Below are 15,887 nucleotides of genomic sequence, written 5' to 3'. Positions count from 1 at the left end.
AACCTAGATGACCCTCAACTGAAGAATGGTTAAAGAAAATGTGGTACACTTACACAATGGAGTACTACTCAGCATCAAAAAAAATGACAACTTGAAATATTTATGCAAGTGGATCGAACTAGAAAAAAACATTTTTAATGAAGTAACCCAGACTCAGAAAGATGAACATGGTATGAACCCACACATAGGTGAAGAATGCTAGCTGTAAAGCAAAGGATAAGGAACTTACAGTTCATATTACAAAAGAAGCTAAGTAACAAGGAGAACCCTAAGAGAACTATATATAGATCCCTCAGGGAAGGGAGAATAGACAAGATCTCCTGAGAAAATTGGGAAGGTAGGAGTATTGCAAGAAGGGAAAGCAGGAGGTGACGAGGAGGGGAGAAGGGAAGGGGTTAAGAGACCTAGAAGGAACAGCATGGTAGAGATAGGGAGACAGACAAAGATAGAGAACAAGACATATCTTAATTGAGGGAGCCATTATGATGTTAGCAAGAAAACTAATGCTAGAGAAATTTCCAGGAATCCACAAGGATGGCCCAAGCTAAGAGTCTAAGTGATAGTACAGAGGGTGCCTGAACTGGCCTTGCCCTGTAGTAAGATTTATGACTATCATAAGTGTCTTTATAGAACCTACATCCCGCAACTGATGGAAACAGATGCAGAGAACTACAGCGGATCATTGAGCTGAGCTCCCAAAGTCCAGTGGAAGGGTTGGAGAATTGAGAATATGAGCAAAGAGGTCAAGACCATGATGGGGACACCCACTAAAACAGTTTACCTGAGCTAATGGAAGCCTTTCACCTTGAGTCTGACAGCAAGGTATCCAGCATAAGACCAAATGAGGCCCTCTGAGTGAGGGTGACAGTTATATGACTGATACTAACTGTGGGGCCACTGGAAGAGAGACCAGGATTTATCTCTACTGCTTGTCATGGCTTTTTGGAACCCATTTTCTCTGGAGGAATACCTTGCTTAACCTAGATATAGTGGGGAGGGCCTTAGTCCTGCCTCAAAGTAATATGCTAGAATTTGTTAATTTCCATGGTAAGTCTTACCCTATCTGAGGAGTAGATGAGGGTGGGATGTGTGTGGGGGAGGATGAGGTGGAGGCAGCAGGAAGGATGGGAGTAAAAATGGATTTGACATGTAATATGAGAAAAGATAGTTTTTTTAAATGAATCAAAATAAAAAAGTAAGCAGGAAAAAAAGAGTCTGAGTTACATTAAATCATTCTTAAATTATCTCAGGTAATATTTATTCAAAGTTAAATCATTCATAATTAAACATTAATTTATTATCAAAGCAACTTTCTCAAGCTAAACTTTATTTCGAATATGTTTTTAATAAATAATACATAGAAGTACACAGATCTCTGCTCTGAGTGTTTGTGCGTGTGTGCGTATATGTGCATGTGCTTGTGTGTCAAATAAGGCTTTCTCAGAGATATTACATTATTAAACAGTACATCATATTTGTTGGAGAGTATTATGACTACTGATTCTTGACATCCTTCATCTGTATAATTTCTCTGAAAGTCTTGGAGTCATGTTTTAATTTAAGTAAACAAAGCAAGTGATTGAGACTGACTCAGTACAAACAATTTATTCAGAATTTTGAGCAATTGTTTTACCTAAATAAGAACTAATTACATACATACATATATATAATTTTGTAACTATTCTATTTGTTTTATTTAATTTATTTTTAGTTTAATAGATTTTAAACAATTTTTTCACCCATATGCAATACACATTAACCTTGTATAAATTCGTGTATTTTAGGAACTAATTGTATTATATTGGACAATCATTATGGCATTATTTCTTTCATTATCTTATTAAATTTTTAACATGCAATTGAAGTTACATGTATTTGTGACATAAAGCTTGATATTTTGAAGCATATAGTCTTTATAGACTTCTAAAGTGCTAATTGATATATGATGTACTTTACATATTTACCATTTTCTTAATTTATTAAGATCTTTTTTTATATGTAGATATCTGGATTTGTGTGAGATTCTCACAGGGGTCAGAAGAGAATAATACGTCACTTGTTACTGGGTTATAGGTGACCGTGAGCTGACTAGTGTCTTTCTAGGGAGCCAAAATCCAGACCTCTGCCACAACAGTAGTAACTGTTAAGGACTAAGATGTTTCTCTGAATTAACATTTATCAGATCTTTAAGAAGAGTACAATACTTTCATAAACTGTAAAACACATTTTAACTACAGTCTCCTTACCATTTCTGAAATCTTCTGTTTCTGAAACTATGTGATATATATATATATATATATTTATATCCTGAACATATAAATATGCTGCCTTCTCTAGTTTTAGTGCTGTGGTTTGGTCCCTGTATGATATTCAACAACAGTTGTGAGAGTAAGTATAGAATATTCCTTTACACTGTGTGAACACATATCATTGTAACTGGTTTAATAAATAAGCTGACTTGTCAATAACTGGACAAAATAAGGTTAAGGGGAGATCTAAACAGGGAATGTTCGGAAGAAGAAAAGAAGATTCATAGGAGTTGCCTGCATATGCAGAAAGAAGCAAGAAGGGCATGTTGTACTGAGAAAGGTACCAAGCAATGTGGCAAAGCAAGGATAAAAAAATATGAGTTTATTTAAATATAAGAGTAAGCTCATAACAAGCCTGAGCCATTAGCTGAGCATTTATAATTAATATTAAAACTCTGTGTGATTACTTGTGAGCAGCTTGTAGAAGAGAAACTTCCCCAACAAGTAAGTCTCCTTGTCTTGCTCCTAACTTTAGAGGGAAACTTTCAAATTGTTACCAGCCTGTGTCGTAATGTCTGGAGTAACAAATGTGCTTTCTTTCCTCATAGATTTCTTAACATGAAAGGATATTAATTTTCTCTAAATTTTTCCTTTATTCAATTTATTGAAATAAATGTACATATTTGTTCTTTCATCTATTATAATGTTATTGCAAGATCCTTTTCTTTAACTGCTTAAACAAGACTTGTATTCTTAATATATTTCCTGTTTGACCATAGGCAAATGTTTCTGTTAATATGTTGTAGAATCTAGTTTCTAGAAGCCAACTGAAAAATTTTGCATATATATTCACCTGTGATAATCAGCTTACAAAGGACATTCACCAGACTAAAATGGACTTCAGAGAAGCTTCTAGTAAATGGCTTAGCTTCCATCTGATTCACTCCCATATAAGAGCATATTAATTTATTTTCAGATGGAAAACCTAAAAACATCTCAAAACTTATCTCTGACATTCAAGATTCCTTTCTCAGAATATATTTTTCACTATGGCTTAATTTTAGTAAAGTTACTGAAAATTCCATAAATCTCACCTATAAAATGGGTAAAGTAACTTATTAATAGACCGCATGTTACACTACCATGATATTAAGTAAGCATAATTTAAATTTTCATACCAGATGCCAAATAAATGTTAGTTATTAGTATTATTTCAATCAACACTCTGTCAAAGTATTAAATATGTTTGCCAGGAGGCATGTGCATGCCTTTAATCTCAGTACTCTGTCCCCAGTAATCTGTGGGACAGAGGCAGGCAAATTTCTGTGAAGTCATTGCCTACCTGTTCTAAATAATGAGTTCCAAGACACTCAGGGATATATAGAGAGAGTCTTCTCAAAAAAATCATAAAAATAAAGATATTTGATCATGAGTCAAAAGAAGCTTCTGAATAAAATAATCCTCTTAAAATAAGTTTTAGTTTCTTATCGAATAATGCGTACATTATTTTTCACTTGACATGTAGAATTATTTGGAAGAATTCAGGGTAAACAGAGGTACAAGAAAGGAGAAAACACGATGGAAAGATTAAAGTACATAATTTTTCTTCTCTGTATGCAAGCCTTTTCTTCACTTACTACTATCCACAGACACACTCTGAGTGTTTCTCCAACATTTACTCTAGAAAATGCATTATATTAACATTTGATTTAAGGCAAAACAAGTGAAGAGAGATTTCTTTAAGCCTTTGTAATTCAGTACTCTTACTCAAGCTTTTCAAAAAGGTTTAGATGCAAAAATCTATGTTGAAATAATACTTCATTTTCCTTTGATTTCTTTTCTTTTTTCAACTGTGCCCATGTGAACAATGTAGACACTTGAAAATCATGTTTTGAAAGGGAAATGGAATGAGTGGATATAAAAACATATTTATGGAGAAGGGTATTGGCAGTGCTATAGAGTACAGTGAGTGTATAATTAAGTTCAAAAATACTCTCTTAGAGATATACTAAATGAAGTTGAAAAAAACATGAATATAAAGATGGTGTGGGAGAATTGTCTGTATTCTGTCAATCATATTTTAATAAAACGCTGATTGGCCAGGCAGACAGGATAGGCGGGAAAGCCAGACAGGAAGTAGAGGTGAAGCAAAGAGACTGGGAGCATTCTGGGAAGCAGGAAGCTCCCTCCGCAGTTCTGCCCAGACCACCGGAGAGGAAAGATGTAAGCTGCCCTGCTGGAAAAGGTACTGAGCCATGTGCTAATGTAGATAAGGATAATGGGGTAACATAAGTTATAAGAGTTAACAAGAAGCCTGACCTAATGGGCCAATCAGTTTATAACCTTATGAAGTCCTGTGTGTGATTTTCTTTGGGCTTGCCGGCTGTGGGGTACTGGGCGGGACAGATACCCCAACAAACCAGCCTTATGTTACATAAAGAGAAAAAACAGTAAGTGAATAGCAGTGCAAAAAAAAAATCTTTAGTACCATATCACATAATGAGAAGAATTGACAAGGTAATATACAAGCAAATTAAGGAGACAGAGGAAATAAAAAATTCATTGACATGTATGAGACAATGTTCATAAAGTTATCCTAACTCAAATTTAGAGTACTTATATGCAGGAATAATTGCTAATCTATAAAGCTGCTTTGGGGATTTATTATCTGTCAGTCAAGAGTATTGACATGATTTTCTTAAGAAAACCTAATATAAAATTGAGGGGAAAGTAGAGTATTGAATTTTCTGGCAACTAAGTGGTGATTTACATTGTTTTTAAGATCTAGTTCAGTATGAACTGGTGGAACTTAGGGAATATTAAAGGAGAGTTAAGATAAAATTCTGGTGCTATCTGTAGTAAAAGAGAAACAATATTCCTTGTGTTGCTCTTTCAAAAACTGAGATTTTCTTTCCATTTCTCCCATCCAGTCATGTAGAACAGTTATCCTAAAGCAACTAAAGACTCACACCATAATTTAGTCCTCTCCTGATTTAAGATTTAAAAGTGGATTTATTAAGTCAGTATTAAAATACTCAACTCAGAGAGAACATCATATAATCATCCAATTGTGGAAAGAAAGCCATTATTTTAAAAGAATATATATTTATTATTTTTTTATTTGTCTCTCTGTCTGTCTGTTTATTAACATCCTAGCCACATTCCCCTCCCATTATTTCCTCCCAGGTTTTAAGTATGTATGTATCTGTGTGTCTGTGAGTGTGTCTATGTGTATCTGTGTAAGCAGGTGAGTGGAAACTCCTACAGAGAACAGGACAGGGCATCACATTTTTGGAGCTAGATTAACGCATATCCTGAACTTCCTGTCATGCGTGGGTGCTAGAAAAAAGAATTTGAATACGGAAGGAGAGCATTACAAACTCTCAACCATGAAGCAGTCTTGTCAGGTCCACTAACGTAACTTAGCAGTTATGTCTTATAGCAATAGTTTCCCAAAATAATTACCTAAACATTTATAGAACTTTAGAGTATGGCTAAATTTCCATATTTTTGTATGGGTGCAAGTTTATGATAAATCTTGTGTTATTCAATCTCAAATTTCTGTCTCAATGATTTTCGATGAGGAAGTTTTAACTTTTTTAAATTTTAAAGGATGCCGGATGTTTTTTTTTACATAAGTTTATTGAGTGCTTTAAGAATAAAGAATATGATGCATGTAACATAAAGATAGAAGGTTGCAGTATGTCTTTTCAAACTCAAGTGGTAACAATTTAAATATTATATCAGGGGATGTCTTTTATTTAAATATTTTTGTCGTTTAGTAATAACAAAGTATAAAGTAAAAAGGCAAATTACATTTCAATAATTAGTATTTTATCCGTAATAGGGTTAGTATATTTTATACAGCAGAAAGGGTAATTTTAAAATTTTTTTTTAATTTTCTTGTTGGTTCATACAGCAATGGCCAGTCTTGTACAAAATAATATTTGAATATTCATTTTGGATTCCCATATGATGTTAGATCCTCAAAAACCTTTTTTTTTTTGTTTTTTTTTTTTGTTTTTTTTTCATGGTTTCCTTCAGAGATTTTATTCAATGAAAGGGAGCTTTCCATGAAATAAAAATTTAATTTTCTATGAGGAACAAGACCGAGTCTCAAGGGCTGTCTGTTCATTTCTGGACATGTTGACATCCAGGGATGCCAGCAGCCTGTGTGCAAGCTGCCCGGGGGTCTGCTGTTCCCCAGGCTGGCAGGAAGCCAGGTGCTGGGTGCTTTGTCCTCTCTGCTGGGTCCTGGGTGCTGTGTGCTGAGTCCTCCGGGCTTGGTGCTGAGTGCTGCCTGCTAAGAAAACCGAAAACACACAGAAAAAAAATTGCACAGAAAACAATTCAAAGAATCAATGAATCAAAAAGCTGGTTCTTGGAGAAAATCAACAAGATCAACAGACCCCTATCCAAATTAATCAAACGGCAGAGAGAGAACATGCAAATTAATAAGATCAGAAATGAAAAGGGGGACATAACCACAGACACAGAGGAAATTCAGAGAATCATTAGATCTTACTACGAAAATTTATATGCCACAAAGTTGGAAAATGTAAAAGAAATGGACATTTTTTTAGATAAGTACCATATACCAAAGTTGAACCAAGAACAGGTCAGGTGAACAATCTCAAAAACCTTTTAATACTAAATTGTACTGCTTGTTAATTATTAAATTTAATAAAAGCGTTAATATTAGTTATTGGTATAAAAGTTGTCAGTGATTAAGTCTTTCAATCTTATCACTTGCCAGTGGAATGAGGCCAGTGTTGGGTTAGTTATATGTTTGCTGATTTCTTCTTTTTTAAATGTATTTTTATTTTTTAAAGTGTGTGTGTGTGTGTGTGTGTGTGTGTGTGTGTGTGTGTGTGTGTGTGTGTGTGAATCTGAATACATATATACACAGATACTTGTTGAGTTCAGATGAGAGTATCTTATCTTTTGGGGCTTTAGTTACAGGCAGTAGTGAGTTGCCCTGTAAGGGTGTTTTAAACAGAATCATTGTCCTCTGAAAGACTATCAAGAACTCTTAATTGCTTAGTCTTCTCTCTAGTCACAAAGTTTGTTGATTTCTCATCATCTGGATATAGTGTTATAAACAGGGAGTTTTGAAAGCTAACAAATTCACCAATATAGTGTTATATTTTCATTAAGGAAAACAACAATAATAAAATTTGAATAAGGAAAACAGTTTTGTGCCTGTAATATCCATTGAGTACAGAAGACTGAATCCATAAAACCATAACAGTTGTTCTGTTTTATTATTGTTATTATTATTACCACTCTTTGAAAAAATTGACATTGTATTTGATCATATTTACCCCATTCCCAAATCCTACCAAATATTTCTCTATCTTTTTTGTACCCTTTATGTTTTCTTGTTGTTAACCATCAAATCCAATTTGTTCTATACACATTTTCTTAAATGTGTAGCCTTTGACTGGAGTGTGATTGATTTGTCAGGTGTAACATCCTTAAAACTTACTCTCCTTGTCCCAGAAGTTATCAATACCAATATTTCCTAAGTGAGGGGTAGAATTCAATATCTAGAGTGTATAGCTCTGAAATACTAATCTGTTGAATAACATTTGTTAACAAGATTAAAATGGGAAGCACAGTTCTTGGAATATGAGTTTTTGCTTTTTTTCTACTTTTTTTTTAACTCTTGTTCATTGGACATGGAGCAAGCTCAATGAAGACGTAACCACTAGTTCTACAAAATTTGTCACAGATAATGAATTGACAGTGAGAATGAGACCTGGTGTGTCTGCAGTGTGTCCATATTTGACCTTCTATTTCATACTAAACCTAACAGTCCACAGAGAACTCAGAACCACAATTTAGATGCACAGTAGGTCAGCAAAAGCAACAGATGTCAAAATAAATTTTCTTCAAGTCATCATTTTCAACTGGACTTTGGAAAAGGAGGAATTATTTTCACTATTGACTCCAAGTAATTTATTCAGACCAGTGTCTCAACTACAGCAGTACATGGCTCCTTTTATAATTGCCCAATTCTTCTTAATATTTACCTTCCAAGGTCCAGTAAAATTTTTGAAAATATTATGAAGAGATATTTTTCTGCATTTTTCTAATATTGTTTATTTCTTTTCTGCTAAGATTAAACTTCTATTCTTTATCGTCAATGCTTATTTCATTCATTTATTGACTTTTGAAATGAATTAGAAAACCTTATATTCAAGAGACTTAAACTTTTCTAGTGATATTTAATGCTTTAGTTAAATGTTTGCTTATAAAAATAACTTTCGGGAAAGAGCAAAGCATTCATTTCATATCAGATTAAATTCAATTTTGTTCTCACAACAGATGTGCATAAGCCACTTATCTTCCCAGGGAAATAATTTAGTTTGCCATTTTATCTTTGTATTATTTATCAAAATTTCTAAAGTGAGAAGTTGTAAGGAATATCCAATGTAGCCAACATAAACCTCATTGAAATTCTGCTGTAACCTTGCTTGTAGAAGGCTAATTTCCAGTTAAAAAGGTATATCACCTGATAGAATTTGTACTTCAAAAAATAAAAATAAAAAAAGGAAGAGAGAGAGAGAGAGAGAGAGAGAGAGAGAGAGAGAGAGAGAGAGAGAGAGAGAGAGAGAGAATCAGCTATATTTTTAGGTTACCATTTCAAAACAATTTGAGATGAATGGGCAAAAAACACAACTAGAAATCTGAATTCTGCTCTAAGTAATTTACTCAGAAGATAAGGCAAGATATGCTTTGATAGTAAGATTTTTTTTTTTTTTGAAGAGAGAGAAAGACAGATTATATATCCATTCTATAGATGTGAGCTAAGTTCAATAGACATTCTCAAAAATGTCAGTAAAGTAAAACTGGGAGGATATTATTATTTTAGAACCAAATTGCCTTTAGAGACATGGCTAAGCTAAGTTAAGGACCTTGAAATGGAACAAATTCCATTTATTTTAAGAATATATCATAAACACAATGGTAAGCCTTATATTAAGAGGGAGATAACAGGAGATTTGACTTAGAAAAAAAAGTGATTTGGTGACCAGAGCTAGAAACAAAGTAGGAGATTTCACAGTGGACCATCATCCAGTGCATGAGTGCATCCCCCCAAAGTGGCAGAAGTCAGGAAATGGGTTCCTATCTTGAGTCTGGAGGTTCTACTAATTGATTCATATTTTGGTTTGGGCTACCTCCAAAAAGTAATTTTCTAATTGTAGGCATCAGTCAGAAGGAATATATTTGTATGGTTTAATATTATCCTTCCTAGTTTGTGGCAAGGTTAATCCTATCCTTCCTAATTTGTGGCAAACTATTAGTAGTATTATTGAAAATAAATTACTATAATGAAGAAAACTGACAGAATGGATTTAGTACATGCACAGACATCAAGGTGAAATTTGTAAGCAGAATAGCTGGCATAAACCCAAGCAAACAAAATAAGTAGAGTGATTTGCATGTTACTAAATCAAGGAAAGTGGAGCTCATAAGTATTCTATGTATTGTTGCATTGAAAAAAAGTGTATATTTATGGGAAAATATAGGTCTATAGAACTTTTGTAAAGATACTATATTCAACTTAAATAAACCTAGTTCTTTTGTTTTGCCGTGGGTGTGCTATGTCAGAAACATATTTCTGTCTTTCCAAATTTTATATTTTATTGAGTAAGAATAAATTCAACAGCTGTCAAGGTATCATTATCAACTAATTTCTATCTACCCCTACTTATCAAAATAGCTCTGTCTGAGGAAAAGGCTGTTTTTTTTTTATTAGTTTTAATAACAGTATTTTCTCAGATCATATGTCACACAGTATTTATCTATCATCTGTCCATCTATTATGTATCTATCATCTATTTACCTAACACCTATACTCTATGTATCTATCTGTCTGTCTGTCTATCCATCCATCCATCCATCCATCATCTATCTATCTATCTTCTATCTATCTATCTATCTATCTATCTATCTGTCTGTCTGTCTGTCTATCTATCTATCTAATACAGTTTTAGTATTTTCATGAACCTCTTAGCTTCACATCATGCTGCTTAATACCAAGGATGGAACTCAGTTGACTCTCAGTAACACATTATTATCAATCTGTAGCATACTAGTGCCAACAGCAATTGTCCACTAGATATAGGGTAACTATTCATGTTCAAAATGATTCAAAGATCCTAATAAAAAGGATTCAAGCAGGACAGAGTTTGTTTTTTAAAGGCCAGAGCAAAGCATAATCTCAATAAATTGCAGAGAAATTAGAATTGAAATATCTTATACTGATACAAAAATGAGTGCTCTCTATGTCACTGTCCTTTTAAACCAATAGAATGCCACCATTATTAAATCTACTAAAGACAAATTATCTCTAAATTAGATCTAAATGTTTGAATTCATCCTTGAGGTATTTCACATTTACATTTCAATTACACACATGTAAATATAGCTACTTTAACAGACCTACTGAAAAGAAAAAAAAAATCATGAGAAGTGCTTTGCCCAGGATTTGATTAGCATCACAGTAGGCAACAGTTGAATGACACATTTCTTTTTAACACTAAGCTGATGTTTTCTATAAAGTCTGTTTTCATTGCTTTCCACCATATAATTGACCACACAAAAAAAGCAAAGACTGATCCTGACAGTGATCTGAAATCTTAGTAAAGTACCAATGATGTCACAACCACCTAATTCTGTTCTACTTAAACTCTGCTAATTTTCCTGAAACTACACAGTTTCTATGGCTACCAGAAGCTTCCTCCTCTAATAAAAAAAAAAAAAAATGGCTTTGAGGAAATTCCTATTTTTCTCCCCAACAAATTCCAGAGCTTTTGATAAAATTGAAGCATGACAATCAAAAGCATTTTGGCAACAATTCCACATTATCTTTGCTTTAAATACCACAAGACTTATGATTGATTGCTTTGCGGGGGGATGGAGGGCTATATGTTAAAGAGGACAAATTTTCCCATAGAATCACTAGTCTTTTTTAGTAAAATGAAAAATGATATTGTTGGAGTGAAGATATTGATATCAGCTTAACAATTTAATTAATGGGGAGGATGGGCATAGTTGTAGATTGTGAAATACTAGACTTTCAAGGTTCTTCAACTAATTCAGTGCAGAGTAATGTGGAAATCAGCCCTTTCAAAACTGCTGGGAAAATTATTACTCAATTCATCAAATGAAGGATGTTTCTTATTAATTATCTTTCTGAAAAATTAATTATTTTCTTGTCACTTAATGATCATGTTGTTATAAACATATTCATAACAATTTCCTCATATCACAATAGAGCATTTTGTCTTACTTGATTCTGTACCCCTTCTATCATTATCCAGTCTTTATAGAGTAAAAAATGATTTCAGTTCTGTGGCTTTTTTTGGCATTTCTAATTACTGAGATACTTCAATTATAAAAAATGACTGAAAAATTTATAAAATAAGACAGAGACTCATAAATTATATAAATTAGAAATATTATTTCATTGTGTATTTTATTGTGCAGATAAAATTGATATATCTTTTGAACAAATAATTGAAGACAAACAATATAGAAAGCACTCTTTCTTGATTTCTATTTCTTCTTTAGTTCTTATTTTTATCATATATTTTATGTGTAAACTATATACCACATTAATAACAAAGTAAAGAAAAATTATTTAAAACTAAAAAATAGGGCTACACCAAGCAATAATGACTAGAACATGCCACCCTGAATACAACTGTGCATGGCCAGGAGGCCATATGGAACTTAAAACTATACTTCTGATCTATTGATTATATTTTCAGCAGAAGCACTTGAGGAACTGCAAATGGAGACACTATCTCTCTGAACTTCTTTCTTCTGTCTAGAAAGAGACACTTCAGAAGTACTCGAATTCCATCAACTCCACACCTCTAGGGGAGCTTTATCTTTCTCAGAGAACTGGCTTATCCTAGGAGAAGAGACTGGAACCTGAATAAGTCACACTTTTTTTTCCACAGGCCTCAACTTTATGAAGACTCTCCTAAATGGATAAGTGTTGTCTCCTTTCCTTGTTAAGTTTGGTTCTGGTATAACATTTACTTTAAAGCCAAAAGTAATTGTAAAACTAACAATTCAGAGAAACTTTTACTGAGCTATTCGCTATATAAATTAGTAAATAAATCCATGAATAATTTTTTTCAAATTGCTTGGCTTTAGATTATTTTATAAGCTTGGCAATCAAATGTAACTAAGACAAGTGGAAAGTATTTCCTATCTTCTAAAACACTATGTTTGCAAATAAGGCATTGTCCAATGGGCCTAATCAAGGATAATTTTATTTTTTAGGAATAAAGTGGCCTTCATATGATTTACAACTTCCTATTTATTGGGTCCCCAAATTCTATGCAGTTATTTGATAATAAATAAAGAAAAAGCATTCTTTAATTTTAAAAATGTTTACTAGTAAATACATATGTTTATATGGTATATTGGATAATTTATTATATTACAATTATTAAATTAAAATAATTAATGTATTTTTATTTTCATGCTTTATTCTATGTATTAAATATGGAAATATTAAATAAGGTAACTAAGATGCTTTTTAAGGCACCTTTTTAAAAATTTATGTGTATATCTGTCTATTGGTACAGAGGCCAAAAGTCATTATAAAACTTGAGACATAGTTACATATGTTATGATTCTCTGATATTGATCTTAGGAACTGGACTCATGTCCCACACAAGATCAGAAGCATTCTTGACCATGAAGCCATATCTTTACTTTCTGATATCTTATTTAACATCAATTTAGCATTGATATTTTGTTAGTCCTGTTACCACAATTATTTATTCTTTAATTCTCAGCTTACTATTTTGGTGGCAACATCATTAAATATGATATTCTTTAACATATATTCACTTAATTGTTGTAGAATATTATTTTAAGGTGTGTTACCTTCGTTTATGTCACTGAACATTTGTTTAATGTATTGCATTCTTTTTATATATTTATTTTTTTATTGATTCTTATTGAACTCTAAATTTTTCTCTACTCCACTCCCTGCCTCTCCCCTCCCCTTCAACCTTCTCCCAAGGTCCCTGTGGTACCAATTTATTCAGGAGATCTTGCCTTTTCCTACTTCCCATGTAGATTAGGTCTATGTATGTCTGTCTTTGGGTCCTCACTGTTGTCTAGGCTCTCTGGGATTGTGATTTGTGAGCTGGTTTTATTATTTTTTTGCTTTATGTTTAAAAATTACTTATGAGTGAGTACATGTGATGATTGTCTTTCTGTTTCTGAGTTGCCTCACTCAAAACAATGTTTTCTAGCTCCATCCATTTGCCTGCAAAATTCTATTTGTCGTTATTTTTTTCTGCTGTGTAGTACTCTATTGTGTAAATATACCACATTTTCCTTAACCATTTCTTCAGTCAAGGGGCATTTAGGTTGTTTCCAGGTTCTTCCTATGAACATAGTTGAGCACGTGTTCTTGTGGCACAATTGAACACCTTTTGGGTATATACCCAAAAGGGGTATTACTGGACCTTAAGGAAGGTTGTTTCCTAATTTTCTGAGAAATTGCCACACTGACATCCAAAGGGGTACCAGCTTGCAATCTCACCAGAAATGCAGGAGTGTCCCCATTACATGACAACCTATCCAGCACAAGTTGTCATCCGTGTTTTTGATCTTGGCATTCTCATGGTGTAAGATGGAATCTCAAGAGTTGTTTTAATTTGCATTTCTCTGATGATTAAGGATGTTGAACATTTCCTTAAGTGTCTTTCAGCCATTTTAGATTCCTCTGTTGAGAGTTCTCTGCTTAGGTATGTACTCTGTTTTAAATTGGGTTATCTGTTCTTTCGAAGATCATTTTCTTGACTTCTTTGTATATTTTGGAGATCAGACCTCTGTTTCATGTGGGGTTAGTGAAAATCTTTTCTCATTCTACAGTCCTTAGTTTTGCCTTGTTGACCATGTCCTTTGCTTTACAGAAGCTTTTCAGTTTCAGGAGGTCCCATTTATTAGTTGTTTTTCTCACTGTTTGTGTTGCTGGGATTATAGTTCTGAAGTGGTCTCCTGTGTCAATGCGTTTAAATATACTTCCCACTTTCTCTTCTATAAGGTTCAATATGGCTGGCATTATGTATTGAATTATTTTATGTTGCATTTTTTTAACTATGTGATGCTGTTATACTTTGCCTGTGTAAAACAGCAGATGTTCTAATAAGAGCTGAGGGGCCATTAGCAAGGCAGGAAAAATGGTAGGTGGGAATGACAGGCAGAGAGAATAAATAAGAGAAGAAATCTACAATGAAATGGAAACAAGATAAAACAAAGAGAGAAGGAGGTCAGAGGTCAGCCACCCAGCTACACAGCAAGCTACAGAAAAATAAGTCTAAAAATAAAAAGTATACAGAAATAGAGAAAGATAAAATCCCAGGGGCAAAAAAAGTAGATGGAATAATTTAATATAAATAAAGCTGGCTAGAACAATCTAACAAAGGCCAGGAATTCATAAGTAATAATAAGCCTCCTTGTCATGATTTGGAAGCTGGGTGCTGGGCTTCCCAAAGAATAAACCGTAAAATACAAGCAACAGCACTTAATATACAGTTGACATTTTTGATCGTAGATTTTTAATTTTATTTTTAATATAGCTTTTTATTGTTTCATTTATTAAATTTTTTATTTTATTTTTATAATTATAATTTAGTGATATGTCATTTTTCCCTTTCCTTTAACTAAACCTTCCCATAAACACCTTATCTCTCTCCTCCAAATTCATAGTCTATTTTATGTGTATGTGTGTGTATAAACTGTTGAATCCATATGATGTTATTTAGTGTGTGTTTTCAGGAATGACCACATGGATTGGGATAATCAATGGATATGCTTCTCTCTGAGAATGCCACCTCTCGTGCTTTGAGTTTTTCTCAGTTGCCCACAATTCTTTGTGTAAAGTTGAGGACCATGTGTTTTTCACAGTCAAGTTTGTCATTTTTATTGGTGCTATCTTTTTCAGCTCATGTGTGGACAGTCATGTTAGTTTTAACATTACAAATATTATATTTTCCTTTAAAGCATGCTAATTTTTAAATAGTCTTTATATTAATGATATTACTAGCATTAGAACAGGAGGTACATGAGTCACAGAATATTAAAATATATGATTTATCTTTGCAAGAGTAAATTTGAAAATATCAACATTTAATATCCTTTTTAATTAACTTCATTGACTCTGTAACAGTCACTGAAATCCCTTCTTGCAAGCTCTTGTATTCTTCCATTTTAACTTATTTTTTCTTATTAAAATTAAAAAATTACTCCTTTAAATGGTTAGTGTATATGCTTTTTCTCTCATCTTTGAAGTAACAAGCATGTGAGCTAACTTATGACAGTGCAAATAAATAGCAAAGCATAGGTCAGTAATATTGATCCTTAACGAAATCCGTCCCATTGACAATTTTCTTACAGATGTGAGAGGAAAAATGTGTCAATGAAGACTCACCCAGAAGGCCTGTGGTAGATCCCATCAGAGTCATCACTTCTGGTCTGTAATTTGATTACAGACAGTCTTGTCTTCAATTTTACTAAAGCTTAGCTGGGTTCAGTGGGAGTTTAATCAAAAAGCAATATTTAATATGAAAATTCTTGGCTCTACTCAGTAATTAT

The sequence above is a fragment of the Myodes glareolus genome, chromosome 11 (assembly GCF_982192425.1).
Source record: "Myodes glareolus chromosome 11, mMyoGla1.1, whole genome shotgun sequence".
NCBI lineage: Eukaryota > Metazoa > Chordata > Mammalia > Rodentia > Cricetidae > Myodes > Myodes glareolus.
Note: the sequence above shows the minus strand (reverse complement) of the source record.